Source organism: Nicotiana attenuata, chromosome 2, assembly GCF_001879085.1.
Source record: "Nicotiana attenuata strain UT chromosome 2, NIATTr2, whole genome shotgun sequence".
In the NCBI taxonomy this organism is placed as follows: Eukaryota; Viridiplantae; Streptophyta; class Magnoliopsida; order Solanales; family Solanaceae; genus Nicotiana; species Nicotiana attenuata.
The window spans coordinates 37,633,031-37,659,694 of NC_031990.1; positions in this window are offsets into that span (position 1 = coordinate 37,633,031).

Consider the following 26,664-nt stretch of genomic DNA (forward strand, 5'->3'; position numbering starts at 1 on the left):
ATTATCAAATCCAAAAAGGCCACTGACCACATAGAAGATCTGAAAAAGTTCTTCAATAGATTGCGGAGATACAACCTGAAACTAAACCCCGCAAAGTGTGCATTTGGGGTTCCTGCTGGGAAGTTGCTTGGGTTTATTGTGAGCCGCCGAGGAATAGAACTGGATCCATCGAAAGTCAAAGCCATTCAAGAACTACCACCGCCAAAGAACAAGAAAGATGTGATGAGTTTCTTAGGGAGGCTAAAATACATCAGCCGATTCATAGCACAATCTACAGTTATCTGTGAGCCAATCTTTAAGATGTTAAAGAAGGACTCCGCCACTAAATGGACCGATGATTGCCGAAAGGCCTTCGACAAAATCAAGGAGTACCTGTCAACACCACCAGTCTTAGTCCCGCCCGAGCCAGGTAGACCCTTATTACTCTACCTTGCAGTGTTAGATGGAGCTTTCGGCTGCGTTTTGGGGCAGCATGATGAAACAGGGAGGAAGGAACAAGCCATTTATTATCTCAGTAAGAAGTTCACCCCGTACGAGGCCCGGTATTCTCTATTGGAACGCACCTGTTGTGCTTTGACTTGGGTAGCTCAGAAGCTGAGACATTACTTCTGTGCCTATACTACATATCTCCTATGGAGAGTAGATTCCTTGAAGTACATCTTTCAGAAGCCCATGCCTACTGGCAAGCTAGCCAAGTGGCAAATCCTGTTGAGTGAGTTCGACATTGTTTACGTGACTCAGAAGGCGGTCAAGGGACAAGCACTGGCAGACCACCTTGTTGAAAACCCCGTGGATGGAGGATACGAACCCCTGAAAACATATTTTCTTGATGAAGAGGTATCATTCATAGGAGAAGACATTGCAGAATCCTATGACGGTTGGAGAATGTTCTTCAATGGAGCAATAAACTTCAAGGGAGTTGGCATAGGAGCGGTCCTAATATCAGAAACCGGTCAGCATTATCCGGTGTCTGCGAAACTCAGGTTCCCCTGCACCAACAATATGGCCGAGTATGAAGCCTGCATCTTAGGACTCAAAATGGCCATTGACATGAACGTCCAAGAGCTGCTAGTAATTGGAGATTCAGACTTACTAATACACCAGGTAAGAGAAGAATGGGCAACCAAGAACTCCAAGATACTCCCGTATCTACATCACGTATACGAATTGAGAAAGAGGTTCACAAAGACGGAATTCCAGCATGTTCCCAGAATCCAGAATGAGTTCGCCGATGCATTGACTACCCTATCATCTATGATACATCATCTCGACAAGAATTTCATTGATCCCATTCCAGTGAAAATCCATAATTAGCCAGCTTATTGTGCCCATGTCGAAAAGGAAGCAGATGGAAAGCCTTGGTTTCATGACATCAAGGAATATTTGGCAAAAGGAGAGTACCCAGAGCTTGCTAATCCTACTCAGAAATGCACACTTAGGAGATTGTCCAACAACTACTTTCACAGCGAAGGAATCCTGTATAGGAGTACTCCCGATTTAGGATTATTGAGATGTGTCGACGCAAAGGAAGCATCCAGGCTACTAGAAGAAATTTATGCTGGGAACTATGGCCCACATATGAACGGTTTTGTCTTAGTAAAGAAGATACTCCGGGCTGGTTACTTTTGGATTACTATGGAAACAGACTGCATCCAGTATGTCCGGAAATGCCACCACTGTCAGATACATGCAGACATGATAAAGGTACCTCCAAGCGAGCTCAACACAACAAGCTCACCGTGGCCATTCGCCGCCTGGGGAATGGACGTTATTGGACCAATTGAGCCTGCTGCTTCCAACGGACACAGGTTTATCCTAGTAGCCATCGACTATTTCACCAAATGGGTCGAAGCTGCATCTTACAAAGCAGTGACTCAGAAAGTCGTGGTAGATTTTGTCCGCGACCGCATTGTCTATCGATACGGAATTCCAGAGTAGATCATTACTGATAATGGCTCCAATCTCAACAGCGACTTGATGAAAGCTATGTGCGAAACTTTCAAGATCAAACACAAGAATTCCACAGCCTACAGGCCTCATGGAGCTGTAGAAGCCGCCAACAAGAATATCAAGAAGATATTGAGAAAAATGATAAAGAATCATAGACAGTGGGATAAGTTATCATTTTCTCTACTGGGATATCGCACCACAGTCCGCACATCAACCGGGGCAACCCCCTACATGCTGGTTTACGGTACAGAGGCTGTCATTCCCGCTGAGGTGGAAATTCCTTCCCTAAGGATCATACAAGAAGCTGAGCTCGACGACGCAGAGTGGGTAAAAAGTCATTTTGAGCAACTAGCCCTTATAGATGGAAAGAGAATGAATGCAGTCTCCCGTGGTCAACTATATCAGAACAGAATGTCCAGAGCCTTCAACAAAAGGGTCAAGCCAAGACAGTTCACACCGGGGCAGCTGGTATTAAAGAAAATTTTCCTGCATCAAGATGAAGCCAAAGGGAAGTTCTCACCTAATTAGCAAGGTCCATAAATGGTTCACTGGGTTTTGACAGGACGAGCCCTCATACTTGCAGAAATAGACGGAGAAGTCTGGCCAAAGCCGATTAATTCAGATGCAGTCAAGCGTTACTATGTGTAATCTTTATGCTTTCCTTATATGATGTAAATTGAACTACGCCTGACCTGATTCCCGTTAAAGAGGGGATAGGTAGGCAGCCCTATGGGTTCGGTCACAATTCAATAAAACTTCATTTCCCCCCGCAATTGGAAGCTGGGGCAGAATTTTGAGGAGCACCCTCAAAATTCCGAAGTAATTTTAGCCGATCGCCGCACGAGCAGAAGTCAGAAACGTCAACCCATCAAACTGGGGCAGAATTTTGAGGACCCTTAAAATTCCGTAGCAGGAGAGGTTGCAATGTCCTAAACTATGTCACAGTCGTCGGTTCATCTAAAAGCTATTTTTTACTATACATTTATGTCATACTTTACAAAATCATGCATGTTTATTATTGAATATGCTTTGTTTAGCAACGCTACCCCAGTTGATCGAAGCCGAACGAGTCAAGAAAAGCCAGCGGGGATACGAACTAACCTTCCCCCTTTACAAAACTCACGATTTTTCTTTGGATGCAGGCACTAGGATTACGAAATCGTTAAAACATACTGTACGCCCATAGAACAAACATTGTTCAAGAATACGACTCTCCGAACCATCGCAGTTACCAACATTTGCTATCAGCACACACCAGTAATGCTCCGTAGTCACGATGCTCCCAGTAATCACAACACTGCAATCTGCTCTCAACTAAGAAAACTCCACTGTCATTTATTATTTTATTTCTTGCATAAGGCTACTATTCTGCCTTCCGAGGTTAAGCTCTACCTCCATCTGCTTCTGTATTGCATAAGGCTACCATTCTGCCTTCCATTGTATAAGGCTACTATTCTACCTTCCGAGGTTAAGCCCTACCTCCACCTGCATCTGCATTGCACAAGGCTACCATTCTGCCTTCCATTGCATAAGGCTACTATTCTGCCTTCCGAGGTTAAGCTCTACCTCCATCTGTATCTGCATTGCATAAGGCTACCATTCTGCCTTCCAATTTGCATAAGGCTACTATTCTTCCTTCCGATTTGCATATGGCTACCGTTCTGCCTTCCGATTTGCATAAGGATACTATTTTGCCTTCCGAGGTTAAGCTCTACCTCCATCTGCATCTGCATGGCTGAAAGATCGCCCCATACTACACTGCATGGCTGAAAGATCTCCACATACTGCATTACATGGGCTGAAATATCGCCACATACTGCATCTGCATGGCTGAAAGATCACCACATACTGCATCTGCATGGCTGAAAGATCGCCCCATACTGCATTTGCATGGCTGAAATATCACCTCATACTGTATCTGCATGGCTGAAAGATCGCCATATACTACATTGCATGGCTGAAAGATCGCCACATACTGCATCTGCATGGCTGAAAGATCGCCACATACTACATCTGCATGGCTGAAAGATCGCCACATACTGCATTACATGGGCTGAAATATCACCACATACTGCATTGCATGGGTTGAAATATCGCCAACTCATCCAAAGGCGTCATCGTTCGGAGGCACCATCTTCATAGCCCGAGAACACCATGTCATGGCCTCAGGATCTCTTTCAATTTTTGCGTATCATTATTCGAAGGCGTCATGGTTCGGAGGCACCATCCTCATAGCCCGAGAACATCATTTCATGGCCTGCGAATCCCTTATAATTCAACCCATGGCCCGGGACATCATTGTCTAAGGACATCATCCTCATCGTCCAAAGACAACATTCATGGTCCAACGGGAATTTGCATCATGTTTAAATTTATGCACAATATACGCTTGTATTGCTTCTATTTGCAGGTAAAACGGCGAGCAACGGCTATCCCAGCAGGAGCAATCCCGCTCCAGTTCCCTCAGCCATATCAAACCTAACCATTCCCGTAAACCGTTCGCTCACCCAACCCTAGATGTTGCGTCCGTTCTTGAAGTCGCTTCATCGGTATACTCCGCCGATGGATCCTGAACTACATACGCCTGATTTCTGTAAAACCAGGGATATGTAGGCAGCTCAGAAGCCAGGGTGCGGCCTAAATCTTCCCAAACCGTTTCGCTCGGTCAAAATTGGCCATCGTTTCTTCACCCGAAAACTCTTTCATCCTTCCCGGGTAAAGAGGGGCAGCGGTTGATACCCAATTTTTCCCTATAGATTTTTAAATATGCAAAATACTTTCAAAAATAGCATATATAAGCATGCCCAAGGTTTTTATTATTTTTCCCATAATTTTAAGGTTTTAAATTGATTTATTTTCTCCCTTTTTATCCATAAAATCCCCAGTAATTATTTCCAAAATTATTGCTTTGATAATTCATCTATTGGGTTTCTATATTTATGCCATCATATGGCTAAGGTAATTTTTATATATTTTTGCAATTACGTTTAGTACTTTTAAAGTTAAATTGCACATAATTGCAATATTAGCCTTTTTAAAATTTAAGTATGTTTTATATGCATAAAATTAGATCTTATATTTTTAAATTGCTAATTATTTATTCTAAAACATTTTAGCATTTTTAAATTATTTCCTGAAATTACCTACTATTTTTTATAAATTAAAAAAAAGGGAAAATTGGCTATTTAAATAATAGCCCCATTTGTATTTCAATTATAACCACCTGGCCTAATTGAAACCCCGACCTAATTAACCCAACCCATTTTTATAACCCGCCCAGCTCGGAACCAATCTTGTCGTTGATCTCAAGAGATCAACGGTCCAAAACAAACCTTCCTTTTTTATCTAACCTAACCCCCGAAACCCTAAGTCATTTTTCACCAAATAGCCGCCCTGAAAACCCCTTTCCTCTCAAATTCTCTCTGATACCTAGACCAAACCCTAGCTGCCACCACCCAAACCAGCCCTAATCCCTTCGATCCTCACTCGATCCATGGATTTCCATGGCTGTTTGAGACGTATACTTGTCTCCTACGTATCCTGGTTGCTCGTTTTTGTGATTTCATGGAAGGATCTCGAAGAGATCTAGTCCAGGTCTTGTTCAAAACTCTCCGAGAGTCTATCCAAGGTCTTTCATGCCATTTTCTGACCATCCATGGTTGTTCGAGTAAGGTCCATGACTTTTCCGGTTAAAACCGGTAACGTTCTAAGGTTTTTCTCATTTTCTTTGGGTTCTCTGAACCCCTAACTCTTAAGATTTTCCACTTTTCTTTAGATCTGTCTTAGATCTAGGTATATCCATGAGTTTTTAACCGATTTTTCTTCATCTCTACTATTTTTCTGAAAAAACCCTAGTTTCACTATTGTTCGAATATTTTTCAAATCTTTATAGATCTGTAGTTATTCGAGTATCATTGGGTGTTTTCCTTTAAAATCTCTTGGTTTGATTAGTTATTTTGACTTCGTTTACTCTTTTTGAAATTAGGGTTCATATCAAAAAAGAATATGTTAATCGTTTCCGATACTAGCAGATTTGTCTTCAAGGATTTTTTCTAACTTTTCGGTGTTTAAACTAGGTATTCTTCACTATCTTGAATGATTCTCTTATATATGCATGAATTCTGGATGCTTCTATCTGTTGCACTGATTTTTTTCTTTCACCTGTTCTCGGTTATTTGTTTATTTTTTCTATCAACCCAATGTATTAACTAATTCTATTCGGGGTTTGAACAATCTTCCCTATTAAAAAATCAGTATTCTTCGGGATCCTTGCGTGATTAATTTCTATTAGGGTTTTTAGCAATCTTTCTTGTTAAAATCGGTATTCTCTAAGATTTTTTTTACTGATTCAAATTATTGTCCTGTTAAAATCAGTATGTGCTGGGATTTTACTTGTTTCCTTATTTGTGACCCTGATTGGTTATACTTGCCTTAATTAGTTATCAGTAATTTGGGTATCTTACTGACTCCCTATATGGTATGGTTTTGATTTATTACCTTAATTGAACCCTATTATGACTATTAATTGACTATTCCCCAATTAAAGGGGGTCTTTCCCCGACTTCTCTATAGAAATTGATTCTGTGATTGGTTGATTGATCCTTAATTGATTGAACTCTGATTCTCATTAACTTATTAGTTCTACTCCTAAAGTGCTATATATGCACTCTTGTTTACCTCTCAAGAGGAACATAGTTCAGAACACACACACATACACTCAAACTCTCTCTTCTTTCTCTACTACTTGTGCTACTGCTTGTCTAGCCGGCTGAAAGCCAAGGCTAGACTGTGGAACTCTACTTGCTTTACTTTTCTGCACTTTTCTTCCACCTAAAAGCTGGCCTTTCCACACTGCACTTACTCTGTCTTGGTTATACAATCTGGGTGTGAGCACTGCCCGGGATCTCTTGAGGTCCTTAGGGAACTCTGACACACCTAGATGTGAGGAAAAGCTGTGAAACAATGTTAGCACTTGAGATGATTTATTACATAACTCAGGGAGTAAGACCTAATCAGGCTCCCTATAGTGTAACTTCTCATTTTCATTTCTGCTTATGTAATTCATTTCAATGTTGGTCTGTAATAACCTGTTGTAAACAAGTATTGGGGTGGCTAGTGAAAAGGGATGGGGTAAATATGCATGCTATAGTTGTTGAGGGTAGAAAACATGTTATTAGGGTTATATTCCTAATTGTGCAATAGAAACCATGTTTAGGGTTCATACATGCATTAGAAATCATGCTCTTAGGACCCATGGTTTCTTGCTTCAGCATCTCATTCATCACTAATCCATGTTTTATGTCTATCACTTAGAAATCCTGCCCCTAGGACAATAACAACATTGGCATAAAAGCTGTTACTCTCGTACTTTCAGAAGTCATATTTCAATAATTCTGCAACTCTTGTGCGCATTTAGAAATCATGCCTTAGGGATTCTGTTTTTAACAACCCTGCCATTTGCATGTGCATATTAGGTATCATGTTCTAGGATCTTGTTTGCACTTTGTTTAAGACGCCTAGTTAATTACTGATTCATGAAAAGGTAATAAAAAAATAGTCTCACATTGTGGTATTTTTTCTGAATAAAGCTGGTAATAATCTCTGCATTCGTATCAACTAGAACAGCATGCTCTTAGGGTAAAATCATTTCCACACTGTTTTAATAATTCTTAATAACTGCTGCACATTATTTTACGGCTAGGCAAGCCTTAGGTAATCAACTTTAAATAAAACCAGAGTCATCTCCGTGATTAGTGTCTAATTATCAACTGTTAAAATCAGTAGGCAATCCTGATTCGGACTTCATTTCTGCGTCATGTGATAAATCTGGTTCTGCTGTTATCACTTAGATACCATGCATAGGATTTAAATTCAGACTTTAATTGTGTATGAGTCATGCTGTCTATGTGTATTACCTATGGAGGTATGTTTGAGCCTTTCGTTTGTCTTCCATGATCCCCTTAATTGAAGTCCTACTTGTTATTGTATGTCGCCTTAGTATTTTGCCTTTAAACCTGAGGGTCTGCCTAGAACCTCCTTATTATAGGATAGGAGTCCTAAATTCCTCCGAGACTGATAGGAAGGGACGGGTAACAGCATGCAATAGAGGTCGAGACCAACCTTCGCTTTAATTGCCTTCACGGGGCAGGAAAGGGTAGATATGGATATGATGACCGGTGCATTAATACCACGCGTATCCCCTCTTTGAGGATGTCGTACCGGGTATTGCATTGATGTAATCCATATTATAAACAAACCTAGGCCACCCCTTTTATATTACAAATATGCTTAGATTGTAGTCCTTTTCAAAAATCTAGTTTTTCATTAGTTATTTTCTTACACGTGTGTGTTTAAACGTAAATCCCCTATTATTTGAGCCATACTTGTTTGTTTGCTACCTGTACAAATTCACAAAAACTGTCTGGCCGGGAACCACACTAGTGGATCCTGAGGGGTGCCTAACACCTTCCCCTTAGGATAATTTCAAGCCCTTACCCTATCTCTGGTTAACAAACGTAGTTATAGATGAACCCTATAGGTGCCCTAAAGCACCTTAAATCGTTAGGTGGCGACTCTTCAAAAATGCAAACCCCTTTTCCAAAAGGAAAGAGTTGTCCCATACCAAGATGTCATAAAGCCGATTCCGCGAGGAAAAAAGGGGGCGCGACATGTACCAGCCCCATATCTTTGTAATTAATGCGTTTGTACTATGTTGGGATTCCCCCTCATATATAAAGGGTATCCTTGTCATTTTGTAGACGTCTGTTGCTCAATACTAAATACACAAGAACATTCTCTCTACTCTCTAACATTTTCTCTTGATCTCATTACTTCTATTTATTGCTTATATTCATTGTGTTCTATTTATTGTTCTTCATTTATTGCTTATCATTGATCATAAAGAGTCATCACCGTAGCTCTCATAAAGTGTTAGTCCTCCCTCGATCGTTCTAAGCCAATCACCCAACTCGGCCCTGAGGCCTTATAAATGACAGCTCGAGGCCCCGATCTCCAACCGTTTTGTCCGATTATCATACCGTCTCTAAGCTGCAATCTTGATTTCTAGTCTTTTACTTAGCATCCATTGCTTAACAACTAGCATAAAAATAGATCACGTATTTTTAGAACGACAAAATCAAATATAATTGTAATTACCATTTTCACGGCAAACAATTTGGCGCCCCCCGTGGGGCTAAAAATAATAGTGATTATTTTCTTGCTGGTATAACTACTTTACGCAGGTTACCTTTCACACTTTTTCTTGTCCAAGATCTTTGATTTCAGGTTAAAATGTCTAACTCAGTAAACAACACTCTTGAGGACCATGGAGAGAATGGTGTGGATGTTCCAGGTGTTGGTGTACCACCACGAAACCCTGAGAATGCACCAGAACCAATTCCCGTGGACGCGGTCTCACGCGATGCCCAACACATCGATATAAGCTCCAACACTAACAGGTGCGTGCGCCAAGGAGACCATCAAGAAGCTTAGAAAACCCCAGCTAGGAAAGAGCGTGAGGTTAGACTTCACGTTATTTTTGAAATGTTACAGGCACAACAGCTGGCGATCGCTCAGCTGCAAAGTCACCAGAAAACTCCCAGCACGGTAGCAACGGGGACGGCTCCCCTAGCCGAGCAGGTACAAGAGAGATCAAGCAACAACGGGTCGGTAGCCGACCCCGCCATCGTAAAGATGCTCGAGGACCTCACAAAGAGGATCGAGTCAGGCTAGAAGAAGATAGAAGACAACGACAAAAAGGCCGAGACCTATAATTCCAGGGTCGACCAAATTCCGGGCGCACCCCCGATCCTGAAAGGTGTGGATTCAAAGAAGTTCGTACAGAAGCCGTTCCCACAGGAAGCGGCTCGAAAACCCATTTCGAAGAAGTTCAGAATGCCAGAACTTCCGAGGTACAACGGAACCTTGGACCCCAATGAGCACGTTACTGCTTGCACTTGTGTAGTGAAGGGCAACGACCTAAAGGACGACGAGATCGAGTCCGTCCTACTGAAGAAGTTCAGAGAAATGCTTTCTAAAAGGGCAATGATGTGGTATCACAACCTAGCCCCAAACTCGATAGATTCATTTGCCATGCTGGCATATTCATTCATAAAGGCACATGCTGGTGCCATCAAAGTAGCAACAAGGAAATCCGACGTCTTCAAGATCAAGCAGAGGGAGAATGAGATGCTGCGAAAGTTTGTATCTCGCTTTCAAATGGAACGAATGGAACTACCACCAATCTCCAACGACTGGGCAATGCAAGCCTTCACTCAAGGTCTGAATGAACGAAGCTCAGTGGCTTCGAAGCTGAAATAGAATCTGGTTGAATACCCTGCCATGACCTGTTCGGACGTTCACAACTGATATCAATCGAAAATCAGGGTCGAGGATGTCACGACCCAAACTGGAGGGCCATGACTAGCACCCGGCCATACTTACCGAGCACCAACATACATTTTATCTAACCTTCTTTATTATCTTTTAGGGCTGACGAGATCAATATAAATGGTAGACATGGGTCGTGGACAACCAACAATAAAATATGATGGCATGAACATACATAACATGGGATGACTAGACAATCAAAAAACTATATATAAGGTACAAGCTACCACGCTACCATGAGAGACTATACAACAAAAACCAGCCGACAAGGCCTACCAAACTATACATGAGTCGACACCTATCTATGAGCCTCTAATGGAACATAAATGTTGCAACGTAGCCGGAACAGGGCCCCGACATACCCATAATGTCTATAACAAAAATGCATACCAAGACCACGGCAAGTCCGAAGAAGGGATCTCGCCAATCGCCGCTGAACTGGACAGCCTACTATGGTGGGGGAGCTGCGACTGCCTGTCTATCAGGACCTGCAGCACGACATGCAGCGTCCACAAATAAAATGACGTCAGTACGAATAAAGTACTCAGTATGTAAGGCAGGGAACCATAAGTACGTACAGTAATGTAAGCAGGGATAGAGAATAAACAACCTGTAACATCTGGGTACCTCCGAGGGCTACTGACATGAAATGTGTGACACATATGTATATATACATAAACTTTTAAAACATACGCCTCCGTGGGCATCATCATCATCATATCGTACCCGGCCGTAATAGGCTCGGTAAAAACGTACCCGGCCATCATAAGGCTCGGTAGAATCGTACCCGGCCACGTGGAGCTCGATAAAACCCAACTGATCAGTGGTTGCTCAATAGGTGCCATACCCGGCCGTCTATAGTGCGGCTCGGTAAAGTAAAATAGATACATAAATATAATGCATGCTCGACTCATGGACTCACGTTCTAAACCTTTCGGAGTGACGTAAGGTCGGTATCCTGTGTACACGTTAGTAGGACTAACTCTTCACCATGAACCTTATAAGAATCAGGAAGTACCAATAACATTGATAACATAAGAATAAGAGAAGCAACATCAACATCAATCGTTCCATAAGAGGGGAAACAATGTAAGTACTGCTAGCTTCTAAGAGTAGAGTATCTTTGGAAGCTCGTTCATTACATTATGTACAATCAGAGTCGTGCAAAAGAAGGAAAGGGATAGCCTCACATACCTTGTATATACTGCCCCAATCTCAAGCTATGCAATTTTCACGACTCCTTAGTCTACAATAAGAGAAACGATACTATAATTATCATTCAAGCGTCATAACTATTATGTATCGACCACAACCTATTTTACGATGAAACGGACAGCACCTCCCCTATATATATGACTTCACACAATTCCAAACAATCACCAAACAGCCTAAACAACATCAATAATAATCATATTGAGCCTCCCAAAACAGTCCATGCACAACCTAATCACTTCATACATACGACGGCCACCGTAGTCGTGTCATACGACCCGGAAATGTTACGAAGAACTACCATCCCACAACCCTACATCTATATGGTGTTTGTCCACACCCTTCCTCCTCCAAAACTCCACAAAACAGTAGTAAAACATGCAGCCCAACAGCAACACAAAACAGTCCACAAAACAGTCTGCTACAAGTGAATAACTCGAACTCACGGCTTCCGATCACCGTCCCGTGAGTTCTTACATGTATAGAACGAATTACCATGAATTTACAGCACAAAAATGTATGAAATATAGCAGTAAACTCACCTTACTTGTTGGATAACTCAGCCCTTATCTTGGTTCTTCAAACTCTAGGGTTTACCCCCAATTTGAACTTGAAAGAGGGAAAATCAATTAGGGTTTGTGGATAATTTTTGGGAGGAAGTTTGCAGGGGTTTAGGTCTGGTTATTTGTGAAATATAATGAGGGATATATTGCAGGAGATAAGCCTTTTAATAGGCTCTTTGTCTGACCCGAAATTGCCTCTTTTTGGGCTATCATTTAACCAAGTAGGTGACCCACCTACTTGTCACCTAGAAGCTTGTGCAGTCTCGCAAAAATGTCTATATCTCTCTACTCCAATGTTGTATTGATAAACGGTTTAAAGTGTTGGAAACTACACTCATAGATCTTCAATTTGGTGGGTAGATCACCCCGTAATTCCAAGTATATTGGGAGAAAAGCTTAATAACATTTGACCTAAAGTTTAAGTAAAACTATGAACCTAAGTTGCAACAACTCTTGTCGACTTTTGTTTCATAACTCGTTTGACTTCAAGACTATGATACGGATATTTTATGATTCATATACCTTAAAATACGACCTCTTGAGAGTATTAAGCACCCCTAGGTTTACCCAAAAATACGGCTGACAACATTCTTGATTCGTTTAACTTCTAATACTTGTTGACCACCCTTATACACCTTTGTATCATTTAAGACCAATAGGATTAACTTCTTATCATCTTAAAGATAATCTCTTCATGGATTTACGTCGACGACCTTATGGCATGAACTAATGTATGTGAATATGGGTTGTAACACCCTCCCCCCCTTAGGAACATTCGTCTCGAATGTAAGGGTTTATGGGGAGTCCAAATCATCGTGGATTCCAACGGAAATTCCCGGTCAATTTTCCCCTATAAAATGGTTACTAGCAAAACTTGCAAGCAGTTAAGCCCAACGTATTGCCTCATAAGGCTACACAAAGCATTATGGACATGTACATTATCTGCATATCTCCATTTTGTATTAAGGAAGAGTATTTTCAAGTTATTGCTTACCTCATAGAGCCGTTTCACCTTCCAATGTATCCTGCGTTCCACCAGCATCCTTGTTATCTTCATTCTAGAATAGGTAAGGGTATTTAGACCTCATCTCCTCTTTCGCTTCCCATGTCATTTCTTCCATATTCTTGTTCCTCCACAATACTTTGACATAAGCTATATCTTTTGTTCTCAGCTTGCGGACTTGTCGATCTAATATAGCCACTGGCACTTCATCATATGATAGATCCTCTGTAACTTGTACATCTTTGATAGGGACAACTCGAGAAGGGTCTCCAATACGTTTCCTCAACACAGATACATGGAATACCGGATGGACAAATTCCAATTCGGATGGCAATTCTAACTCATAAGCAACCTGTCCAATTCGTCGAAGAATTTTGTACGGACCGATATACCGTGGACTCAGCTTACCCTTCTTCCCAAAATGCATAACACCCTTCATCGGCGAGATCCTCAGGAAAACCCAATCACCAACCTCAAACTCCAGATCACGACGTCGGACATCAGAATAAGACTTTTGCCTGCTTTGTGCCGTCCTCAATCGCTCCTGTATCACTTTCACCTTCTCATTGGCTTGGTGAATCAAATCTGGCCCATATAATTCTGTTTCACCGACTTCGAACCATCCAACAGGTGATCTACATATCCTCCCGTATAGTTCCTCGTATGGGGCCATTTTAATACTGGGTTGACCCCTTGGCTTTTCTGGCGATACGAACGTATTTAAGTAATTGTCGTTCTGTAAGACCATAATGAAAACGCAATTTTTGTTTTTCTTCTAGACGAATACGATATTGAGATTTTTTCCCGGAACGCGATTGGTTTCTAAGATCACTTCCGGTCCTAGGCTTTTTATTAGTTAGTCCTGGTAAAGCCCCCAGGCGGCGTATTTTTTTGAAACGAGGTCCTCGGTAACGCGACATAAAGACTCCTTATTCTTATTTCTTATTTAGTATTTCGAATTAATTCTTATTTCTATTTATTTTATTTTTTATTGAATTTTATTTTACAGAATAAACCTAAACTAAAACTAAACTGAACTAAATGAAGCGAAGTTTACTGAAATAGTGTACTTGNGGATTTGATGAATCTCATTCATAATCTTCTCTCGCAACCCTGCCACATTAGGCACACATAATCGGCCCTGGTATCTCAGTGCTCCATCTCCTCCGATCTCAAAAGCCGTAATTTTACACTGCTGAATGCTCTCTCTCAATCATACTAAGATAGGATCTTCATATTGCCGTGCTTTTACCTCGGCTACCAAAGATGATTCTGATGTATTATGTACAGTAACACCTCCGTCATCAGAGTCTAACAATCTGATTCTCATATTGGCTAGCTGATGAAGCTCTTTAGTCAACCACCATCTACCTGCCTCAATATGTACTAAGCTTCCCATTGACTTACGGCTGATAGCGTCTGCCACAACATTGGCTTTACCGGGATGATACAATATCTCGACGTCGTAGTCTTTCAGTAATTCAAGCCACCTACGCTGCCTCAAATTCAACTCTTTCTGCTTGAAGATGTATTGAAAACTCTTATGATCTGTGTAGATGTCAACATGGACGCCGTATAAGTAGTGCCGCCATAACTTCAAAGCATATATTACTGCAGCCAATTCCAAATCATGGGTTGGATAATTCTTTTCATGCTTCTTCAATTGTCTTGATGCATAAGCAATCACCTTCCTACGTTGCATCAATACGCACCCCAAACCTATACCTGAGGCATCACAATATACCACATAACCTTCTGGTCTTTCAGGAAGAGTGAGCACTGGTGCGGATGTCAATCGATTCTTCAACTCCTGAAAACTTCGTTCACAAGCGTCAGACCACCGGAATATAGTAGCTTTCTGTGTTAACTTAGTCAATGGTGCTGATATAGAGGAAAACCCTTCTACAAATCGCCTACAATATCCTGCTAGCCCTAGGAAGCTGCGGACTTCTGATGGTGTTGTAGGTCTCGCCCAATTCTTTACTGCATCGGTCTTCTGAGTGTCGACACTAATACCCTCGTCAGATATCACATGGCCAAGGAATGCTACTGAGTTCAGCCAGAATTCACATTTGGAGAGCTTAGCATATAACTTACGATCCTGAAGCGTCTGTAATACTATCCGCAAGTGCCCCGCATGTTCCGCCTCCGAACGAGAATACACCAAAATGTCATCAATGAATATGATCTCGAACACATCAAGATAGGGCCTGAATACAGTATTCATGAGATCCATAAAAGCAGTTGGGGCATTTGTTATCCCGAACGACATCACCAAGAACTCAAAGTGCCCATATCTTGTCCGGAAGGCCATCTTTGGAATATCCTTCTCCTTAACCCTCACCTGATGATACCCTGAACGTAAGTCAATCTTGGAGAAATACTTAGCACCCTGGAGTTGGTCAAACAAGTTGTCAATCCTTGGAAGTGGATACTTGTTCTTTATAGTAAACTTATTCAATTGTCGATAGTCGATACACATCCGTAACGATCCGTCTTTCTTCCGCACGAACAGGACTGGCGCACCCCAAGGTGAAGTGCTAGGCCTAATGAAGCCCTTATCCAGTAAGCCCTTCAACTACCCTTCAACTCTTGCAACTCTGCCGGGGCCATTCTGTATGGAGGGATAAAGATCGGTTGAGTGTCAGGCAACATATCAATGCTAAACTAAATCTCCCTCTCAGGAGGAAGGCCTGGGAGTTCATCTGGGAAAACATCTCGAAATTCATTGACCACGGGAATTGATTGTAGAGTAGGCGGCTTCGCCTCCGCATCCCTAACGCGAACGAGATGATAAATGTAACCTTTTGAGATCATCTTCCTTGCCTTAAGATAGGAAATAAACCTACCTTTCGGCGTAGCAATGTTCCCCTTCCATTCAATGACGGGTTCACCAGGAAACTGAAACCTAACCATCTTCGTACGACAGTCAACATTTGCATAGCATGAGGCCAACCAATCCATTCCCATTATCACATCAAAATCAACCATTTCTAACTCAAATAAATTTGCCGAGGTTTGACGACTACAAATCATCACAGTGCAACCTCTATATACCCTTCTAGCAATCATAGAATCTCCTATCGGAGTAGATACCGCAAGGGGTTTACTTATCAATTCAGGTTCAATGCCAAACTTATTAGCCACAAAGGGTGTAACATATGATAATGTAGATCCCGGATCAATCAACGCGTATACATCAAAAGAAAACACAGACAATATACCTATAACAACATCTGGAGATGACTCGAGATCCTGTCGACCTACTAGAGAATAGGTTCGATTTTGAGCACCACTCGAACTCTGCACTGCACCTCTACCTCTACCTCGACCTATCGACTGCTGAAAACCCCGTGCTGGAGGTCGAATTGATGAGGAAGAACCAAACACAGATCCAGTCAGCTGAGCCATACCACCAACTCCTCTGTTAGGACAATCCCGTATCATATGGCCAGGTTGTCCGCAAGAATAGCACGCATCAGAACCTCGACGGCACAGTCCAAAGTGGGCCTTACCGCACTGATTACAACGTGGTGTTAGGGGTCTCGTCTGATTAGTATCTCTGTGATATTGCGAGCCTGATGCCCGCGAACTCTGACCTGGACCTGAATAGGTAAATCGATCATATCGAGGCCTCTGGAATTGTAGAGGAGCACTAGCTACAGATGGCGCCGAACTCCTCGAAGACTGGGGCATGACATTGCCTCTGAAGTCATCAGAATACCCTGCAAATCTCGCCCGCTTATGCTGGCCCCTATCCTGCTCCCTATCTGCCCTTTGCTGGCGCTTACGATCCTCTAGGGTCTGGGCATAAGCCTGAATACGGGAAATATCCATGCCCTCCACCAAGGTCGCTGTCGTGCACTCATTTATCAGATGTGGTCCCAACCCGTTCACGAACAGATGCACCCTATCACTCATCTCTGCTACCATATGGGGAGCATACCTTGCTAAAGAATCAAACTGCATACTATACTCTCGCACACTCATATTACCTTGTCTAAGGTTCAAGAACTTATCAGCTCTAGCTCGTCGTATCTCAACTGGCAAGTAGTAACGAAGAAAGGCCTCAGAAAATTCCTTCCACACAGCTGGAGGAGCGTTCGGACCCCTGGATCTCTCCCAACTATCATACCAGAGAACCGCTAAATCCCGTAGCCGATAAGAAGCCAACTCTACTGCCTCTGTATCACAAGTATGCATAACCCGCAGTGTACGATGAACCTGATCAATAAAAGTCTGCGGGTCCTCCTTCGTATCTGATCCGGTAAACACAGGAGGGTCTAAATTAATAAAATCACGAACTCTCGTACTAACTGGTCGTAGTCGTGTCAAATGACCCGGAAATGTTACGAAGAACTACCAGCCCACAACCCTATATCTATATGGTGTTTCTCCACACCCTTCCTCCTCCAAAACTCCACAAAACAGTAGTAAAACACGCAGCCCAACAGCAACACAAAACAGTCCACAAAACAGTCCGCTACAAGTGAATAACTCGAACTCACGGCTTCCGATCACCGTCCCGTGAGTTCTTACATGTATAGAACGAATTACCATGAATTCACAGCAGAATAAATGTATGAAAGATAGCAGTAAACTCACCTTACTTGTTGGATAACTCAGCCCTTATCTTGGTTCTTCAAACTCTAGGGTTTACCCCCAATTTGAACTTGAAAGAGAGGGAAAATCAATTAAGGTTTGTAGATAATTTTTGGGAGGAAGTTTGCAGGGGTTTAGGTCTGGTTATTTGTGAAATATAATGAGGGATATATTGCAGAAGATAAGCCTTTTAATGGGCTCTTTGTCTGACCCGAAATTGCCTCTTTTGGGCTATCATTTAACCAAGTAGGTGACCCACCTACTTGTCACCTAGCAGCTTGTGTAGTCTTGCAAAAATGTCTATATCTCTCTACTCCAATGTCGTATTGATAAAAAGTTAAATGCATTGGAAACTAGACTCATAGATCTTCAATTTGGTGGGTAGATCACCCCGTAATTCCAAGTATATTGGGAGAAAAGCTTAATAACATTTGACCTAAAGTTTAAGTAAAACTATGAACTTAAGTTGCAACAACTCTTGTCGACTTTTGTTTCATAACTCTTTTGACTTCAAGACTATGATACGGATATTTTATGATTCATATACCTTAAAATACGACCTCTTGAGAGTATTAAGCACCCCTAGGTTTACCCAAAAATACGGCTGACAACATCCTTGATTCGTTTAACTTCTAATACTTGTTAACCACCCTTATACACCTTTGTATCATTTAAGACCAATAGGATTAATCTCTTATCATCTCAAAGATAATCTCTTCATGGATTTACGTCGACGACCTTATGGCATGAACTAACGTATGTGAATATGGGTTGTAACATTAGAGGTCCGAGTGGATCTTTCTTTGCTTGGTATGCCAAATTTTGGATATGATATTGGATTTTAGGCTGGTTGTCTCAGTGTTCGGTTATTCTAGACTATTGTGCTACGGGCTAGGCCGGAAATGCCACGGGTTGAGCGGTAAGGTGCATTGGATTATGTTCTTGCAGAGTGGTATATATTTCAAAAGATGCAGCGGACGGCTGAGAAGGATTGCTTTTCTTAATGGGGCATTCGTGATGGATGTCAGTGAAGAGGTTTCTACCATTGATTCAGTTCCGGTATTGAGTGACTTTTCGGATGCATTTTTTTTGTGGTCGGGTATGTCGCCGGGTGAGATGGCGGATTTCGATATTTATTTGGTGCCGGGCACCGTGTCGTACGGCTCTGGCAGGAGTTATAGTAGTGGAAGGAGCAACTTCAGGCTTCTTAGTATTGAGTTCGTTGGCAGGCCAATGTGGCTACGTATTTAGCTTGAGTTAGCTTGGTTAGTCTTGAGTTGTACTGTTGAGGGACATGTGGATTCGATAGTTATTGAACTTGTTAGTGATCTGGGGAGATCTATGAGTTGCTTTTTCTGTGCTGTGAGGCGTTATGATTTGTTGGTTATGGGCACACGTAGTGCAGATCTATTGGGGATTCATAGTGGAAGTCGAGCGGGAAGAGTAATCGGATGTTGCTCGGTAAATGGAGTGTGGGTTATGACCTATCAGGTGGCGTGTCGTATGTTGTTTGTTTCACCGTGGGTGCAATGAATTGCCTTGGTTTCAGACATCAAATTGTGTGTGGCTGTCGAATTTTGATCACAGTGTCTTGAGGTGCTCCATGTGTAACAGTGTTTGGATAGGATCGCGCATGTAGCGAGGCTGCGTTGAGTTATGACCTTTCGGGGTAGATTCAGGTGTTCTATTTCTATGATGTGAGACGGGGTCTCAGCCTTGTGTTGTAATGATACTGATGAGCTTGAAGTACAACTCTTTTGTTTTAGTTATTTTCATGATTTGAGTATATTCAGGTCGTTTCTTGTTGGTACGCGTATTATGCAAGTTGTGGCTTAGGCCTGTATTGAGGTATCATATCACCAGAGTGGTGTGTTGGATTCGAGGTGATCCTTAGAGTCATTAATGAATACGAACATAATTGATTGCAGCTTGTTAGAGAGATAATATCAAGGTATGGCCCGGAAATCTTTTGTGATATTAGTCAAAGGGAAGTGGCTTCATGAATGGTTGATCTGAGGAATGGTTACAGTTTATCGCGTGTTTCATTTGTTGTTGGAAGTATATGGAAGTATTGGAATAAGAATTTAGCTCATAAAAGGTTTTCTATCGGTATTTGGTTATTATGGGCAACTGCTGTAAATAGAGGCTATCGTTTCGAGTGTTTGGATTATGTGGTATATCATATGATCTCACCTGAGGTTGCATGTATGGGTTATTACAGCTGGTTCGGGTTTATTCTGGGTATAGATGTGAGGTTCTAATATTGTGTATGATTTCGGAAAGTGCAATGTGGTTCTATGGTTTATGGTTTAAATGGACTATGAGATTTCGGCTATATTGTGTTGTCGGACCTATATGAGATAGGGTGACGTGGGATCACCCTGGGTATATGCTTGGTAAAGTTATTCAGTTGTTGGTTAGCTTCTAGGACAACTCTGGGTACGCTCGAGGACGAGCGTTGATTTAAGTTGGGGAGGATGTGATGACCCGACCCGTCGTCTCATGTATTACAGCCCCATTTCCCCCATTTACTGCTTCTTCATGATTCATTATCAGCAAACGAGTGAGTTATAGTTGAATTGAATTGGTTTGGATAGGAAATGAGACACTTAGTCTCTTTAAGGAAGGCTTAAGTTGGAAAGGTCGACCGGACGTTGACTTATGAGTTAGAAGGCTCGGATGTGATTTCCGGTGATTCGGTTAGCTTCGGGGGATGATTTGTGACTTGGGAGTGCGATCGGAATTGATTTTGGAGGCCCGGTGTAGAATTAGGCTTGAGTTGGCGAGGTTAGTATTTTGGCGAAATCCGGTGGATGGGTGAGAATTTGATCCGGGGGTCGGAATGTAATTCCGAGAGTTGCTGTAGCTTCGTTAAGTGATTTTGGATATGTGTGCAAATTTTCAAGTCATTGAGACATCGTTTGGTCGGGTTTTTGATCGAATGTGCAATTCGGAAGTTTTTAAGAAACTTGGGCTTTGATTTGAGGATAATTGAGGATTTTGATGTTAACGATAGTGTTTTGATGGTTCGAGCGAGTTTGAATAAGGTAATAGATCATGTATGTGCTTTTGGTTGAGGTCCCGGGGGACTCGGGGTGAATTCGGGTGGTTAAACGGAGAATTCGGAGTTTGTTGCATGTTTGAAGTTTGCTGGTTCTGTCATTTCCGCATCTGCGGAAAAGGGACCGCATAAGCGGTTCCGTAGATGCGGCGTATTGGTCGCAGAAGGGTCCTTGAGGGCTTGGCAACTTCCGCAGAAGCGAGAGGCAGTCCGCAAAAGCGGACATCGCAGGAGCGGTTTGCGATCGCAGAAGCGGTCCTGGGGATTTTAAGTTAGACCGCAGAAGCGGTTATTTTGACGCAGAAGCGGGAACCGCAGGTGCGGTATCCCAACCGCAGAAGCGGAGACCTGGCTGGGTTTAAGTGAACAGTGGTTTCACGATTTTGAAAGAGAAGAAATATTTTGGACTTCGGACTAAGGAGATTTTGGGCGATTTTTGAAGAGGGTTTTGAGGGCTATCATCAGGTATGGATTCTTGGACTTAGATTATGATATTATTGTGTATAAACATGGATTGACATTGAAAATCCAAGGAATTAAAGGGTAAAAATGGAGGTTAGGGCTTGAAACTTAAGAATGTTAAACTAGGGATTTGAGTGGTCAAATGGACTCCGATTTTGGTGAATTTTATACGTATGGACTCGTGGCGAGACGAGGAATCCGGTGATGTGAATTTCGTAATTTTGGGAGAAGCGAGCCTGGGGCTCGGGTTTTGCTAGTTTCGAGATTCTTGCTAATTTTCGATTGTTTTCGATTGGGTATTGTTCCCTTAACATATTGTGATGTATTCGCTCTGATTTTGGTTAGATTCGAAGCGCGTGGAGGCCAATTCGAGGGGCAAAGGCGTCGCGAGCTAGGGATTTCACCGGTTCGAGGTGAGCAATACTTGTAAATGTTATCCTGAGGGTTTGAAACCCCAGATTTGCACATCATAGTGCTGTATTGAGGTGACTTGCACGCCGGATATGAGCGTAGAGTAGAGCACCGTTGGGAATTGTGACTTGGTCCACCCCGATTGATGAAATTACTACATATGTGACTGAAACTACTTGTTATCATCATGATTTGGGCTGATTGCCACGTTTTGGGCTTCGTGCCGATTATTTGAATCCTTCAGGGATTGATATCACTGTTTTGCATTACTTTGCATGTTATTTGATCTCGGTCCAGGGTTTTAATACTGTTTTGAAAATTCAGCCATTTTTCATGATTTAAAAACTTAAATTATATTTTACTGACGTTTTGAACTGAGAACTGCTATTTTATTATTGCCCAAGGGGCTTATGTGCATTTCTGGACTGAGCATGGATCGGGCTGCGCGCCGCAGCAGTGTTATAGTGATTTCTGGATATATGGATGGCTCGGGCTGCACGCCGCAGCGGTGTTACATTGATATTGCGCTTGGGCTGTAGGAGCTCCTCCGGAGTCTGAACCCCCACAGTGAGCGCGGGTACCCAAATGGATCGGGCTGCACGCCGCAGCGGTCATATGCATTGCATTGCACTCATGCATTGGTTCCTGTTTGTATTACGTGTCATGACATTCAGCACTCTCATTTCATTGGCATCCATGCTACTTCTTGTACCGTGTACCAGACGCCCTGATGTTAATTGTTTGTGGAGTGATGTGCCCGAGGGGCTGACTTATGTGCTGACTTGCACTATCTGATTTCGCAATCATTTGCTTAACTGTTGGAAAGGATATTTTCAAAAGAGGTTTTAAACTGAGCCAGATATTTTCTAAAGGATTTTTCACGGTTTTACTGTTTTTCTCAAAGGGTTGTATTGTCCTATATAGCATGATGGAGTGCTCTTACGTGATTTCTTGCCTCTCAGTTATTATTTACTCTTATTACTCAGTGAGTTGGAAGTACTCACTTTACTCCCTGCACCTCGCGTGCAGTTGCAGGTATCGTTCACCCGGTAGCGGGTTATTAGCGGATTGAAGGTATTGTTATTGTAGCTGAGCAAGGTGACCGCCAGCGTTTGCGGCACCGGATGTTGTCTTTTGTTTTCCAGAAATTTTACTTGTATATATTTATTGGCCTGTAGTTGTGTTAAGGTTTGCTTAGATGCTCGTGACTTGTGACACCCCGGTCGGGTAGTAATTAATAGTTTCTAATGCCATTAAGTTGTATCTTCTATTCATTTATGTTTAATAATTGTTAGTGAAAGGATTTGGGTAAGTTGGATGGCCTTGTCTTCACGAGAGGCGCCATCACGACCGGGTATGTGAATTGGGTCGGGACATGTGCAGTACACTTCCTAACTAGGACCTCCTTAAGATCCTTGTAAGAAATAATCTACAAGTGTTATGAATGGCCACTTGCATTGTTGAGAGTTCTTTTTATATAACAATAGATTCTTATAAATAGATTCTCTTGGAACTATTTTTCAGTGTATGAAGAAATCTGAGCCTTTTTCTCGTACTTGCTTTAGTATTCTTTTAATCATACTTCGTCTCATAAAGATTGGTTTTTGGCACTTTTTGTTTAACAAAAAAATAGAATTTTAGTCAAAGCTAGAATTTAGAAGAACTCGGGTTACTGATAATCAGGGAAATGAATAAAACGAAATAATTCTGAGTAGCAATATAATAATCAAGAAAAACAAATGATACCAATGTATATTTCAATAGCTTTTCGTGTCCCTTACAACTGATCATATATCTCATTTTTATAGCTACCTTTGAAAATGTACGTTATGCCCAAATCATAATGAGGCTATTATGAATAATTAAAGACATTGAATGCTACGTTATACAATCATTATATTGAATATATATATTCCATAACGGACTCAGCATTTAATACCCATTAAATGTTGTATCTGCACGCTTTTTTATAACCAGATTCATTCCTTCTGATGCCCGGATAAAAATGATTTAAATAGGTACGGGCGCCGTGCTACTTATCTGATGTCCCGTGCCTCTTCCTCCTTCTTTGCTCGTGTCTGTTTTACAATTCTTGAATCGTGTCTAATTGTGATTTATTGACCATTTGACCAATCCACGTGTCCTGACACGTCACCATATATATAAAATACAATTTTTCCCAATACATATAGTCCCCCCACTTTCCATATATTCATCAGTTTGAATATTTGGAAAGTGGAATTCATTTAAAAGAGAATTTTTGTCACCATTAATGCTCTGACAGAATCGACGCTTCAATTGTCACTTCCATTTAATGCTTTAGACAGGTGTCATCCTCTTATTGGTTCTACAGTTTTGCAGCACTTTCTTAGGCTTTCTTTTCGGCTTCCCTATTCACGAAGTGTCAGTTATCATTATTATAGCCCTTCCATCCTTGTACTTTTTCCTTTTGCCGGTTACCCATTAGTATAAATATAACTTCTTTACTTGTCTTTTTTCACATAAAGCGTGTCAAACACTTTAATTCTTCAAAAACCTCTTATTCTCTTCTGCTCTACTTCAATCTTCTTTGTCATGGCTTCACCAATCTCTAACCCTAGGAGAACCCCCATTTTAGATAACTTCTCCAATGCTCCTATTAGGCATAGAAGAGGGGGTAGACTCGGTAGCTTGGGGTCTACTCGTGGTGGTAGCACATCCCCTCCTTCTTCTAGCTCGGGTCCCTCTTCTAGGACTAGAGGTTCCCTTTCTCAGAGGTCTTCTTCTAGGCATAAAGAATCCTCTGAGCCCCTTCGTGAGCCTCTAGTTGAAGAAATAGTCCCAAGAGAAATTTCTTTTCACCATGATAGAGAATCTCTCAGGACCCAAGTTGCCTCTTTAGATCGTGTTGACGCTTTCCCCACTCAAATCACAGATATTTTAACTCCCATAATCCGTATGGATTGTCACTGGAGTGACGATTTTCCAATTATCATTCCTAACCCAAATCAAATGATCACTTTTTACTTAATCGAATTCTCTTTTGTTTACACATACCCTTTCACTCTAGGGTTTAAACCGGCCATTGACCCGGTCATTCTAGACTTTTGCCGTTTTTTCAACGTGTGTTTCGGTCAAATTGGTCCGATTGTTTGGAGGGTTGCGCCTGCTTGACGCACCTCACTAACCTGGCGGATGTTGAATTTACTTTTCCCCAACTAATTCATCTCTATTCCCCTAGGCTTTTTCGCAACGGCGTGTTTACCCTAGCAGCCAGGAGCAAGAGGGTTTTACTGAGCCCCGAGGACGATAAAGACCATGGCTGGTATGCTCGATTTGTTGCTGCCCCCACTGCTGGTTTAGTGGGTGAAAATAACGTTCCCTTCCCTGAGAAGTGGAACTTTGCACGTAAGTGTTAAATCTTCCTCGTGCCTTTTCCTTTCAACCTTTATCAACTTTTCTAATGTCGCTTCTTTTTCTTTTCGCAGCAACCATGGGTGTTGTGGAGACCATGCCCAACTTCCGTAGTTGGGTAGAAAAATTGTTGAAGACCGCTCAATGGAGGGTAGGTCGTGGAAAAACCTTTCCAACCGTTACAGTTGGAAAGTAAAAACTCATGGTAAGAGTTTCTATTTTACCTTGTCTGTATATAAATATTTTCTTTGTTCTAACTTTTATCCTTCTTTTTATCAGGATTTGCTATTCGAGGAGTCACCGCAAAGGCAATCATAGCTTCTTGTGACTCTTTGAGTACTCGTACCACTTCAGCCCAAGATATATTCTTGGGTTCTTCAAAAAGAAAGCTACCGAGGAAGAAGATTCAAAGGAAGAGGATGAGGGTTCCCTGGTGATGAGACCACGAGCCCGGAGACGTATCGTCTCTGATGACGAGGCTAAAGTCTCCCCTCATCTGCCTCTTTCCGGGCCTGTTGTTACTCCAGTTATCATTCCTGATGATGACATCTCTCCTCACGACACTCGTGAGTCTATCGATCAATTTTTTGTTAGTGGTTTTGGTAGTGGAAACTTAGGACCTGTTCTAGACGAGCTTCCCTTATCTTCCTTTTCATCTCCCGGACCTGTGATTGCTTCTTTACCTTCATCAACTGTTGCTTCTCTTCCTTCTTCCACCGTTCCTCCTTTGGCAATTCCTCCACCTATTGTTCACCATATGGAGGTGGGCTCTTCAAGTAGGAGTGCTGCTATGAGGAGCGTAACCATTGAGGTTCTTGCTAACAACAGCCTCTTGAGAAAGTCCGGTCAAGCTGATATTTGGCTCGAGCCTTTGATTGGCCCCATCGAGAAAGCAAAGCTTGAGAGCCATAGCAACCTGACTCTCATGAATGACATAGTGCATGCTACTTTAAAGGTATTTTTCTTTCCTACTTTTCTCCATTCTGGAAAAAATTTCGACTTTGGGATTCTTACTTTTTGTTTACGTAAGCCAATCTTATTGGCACTGAGCTGATGAGCAGAATCTCCCTCTTGGAGAAGGTAGCACGTGATTCCCAGTTGGAAGCAAACAACTGGAAGGAACAGTTTGACAGCCCTCAAATCGACATGGAGGATTTACAAGAGAGAAGAAGTACCTTAGAACAGCAAGTACGAGCATTAACTTCGGAGCTAGCGGTCATCAAGGCTTCATCGAGTCAGGCAGAGAAGGAAAGGGAGCGCCTTGAGTCTTCATTTTCTGAACAATTATCCAAGGCCAGTGAAGCGATCAGGGCGTTGAAGGATCTTCTGAATCAAAAAGAAATTTATGCCGGGGAGCTGGTTCAGAATTTAACTAAGACACAGGAGGATCTTCGAGCCTCTGTTGATAAGGTGCATGCTTTGGAGAGTTCTTATGCCACCCTTCAATCTTCTTATAGTTCTGTCTTGACTGAGAATGAAGAGCTCAAGAATGAGGTCGCTGCTTGGGAGAGGGATTATGAAATCCTTGAAGAGAAAACTGATGTTGAGGTAAGTTGGACATTTTTAAATTCACGTCGTGACACCTTACTGGAAATGGGCCAAGAAAGCTTCAACCTGGA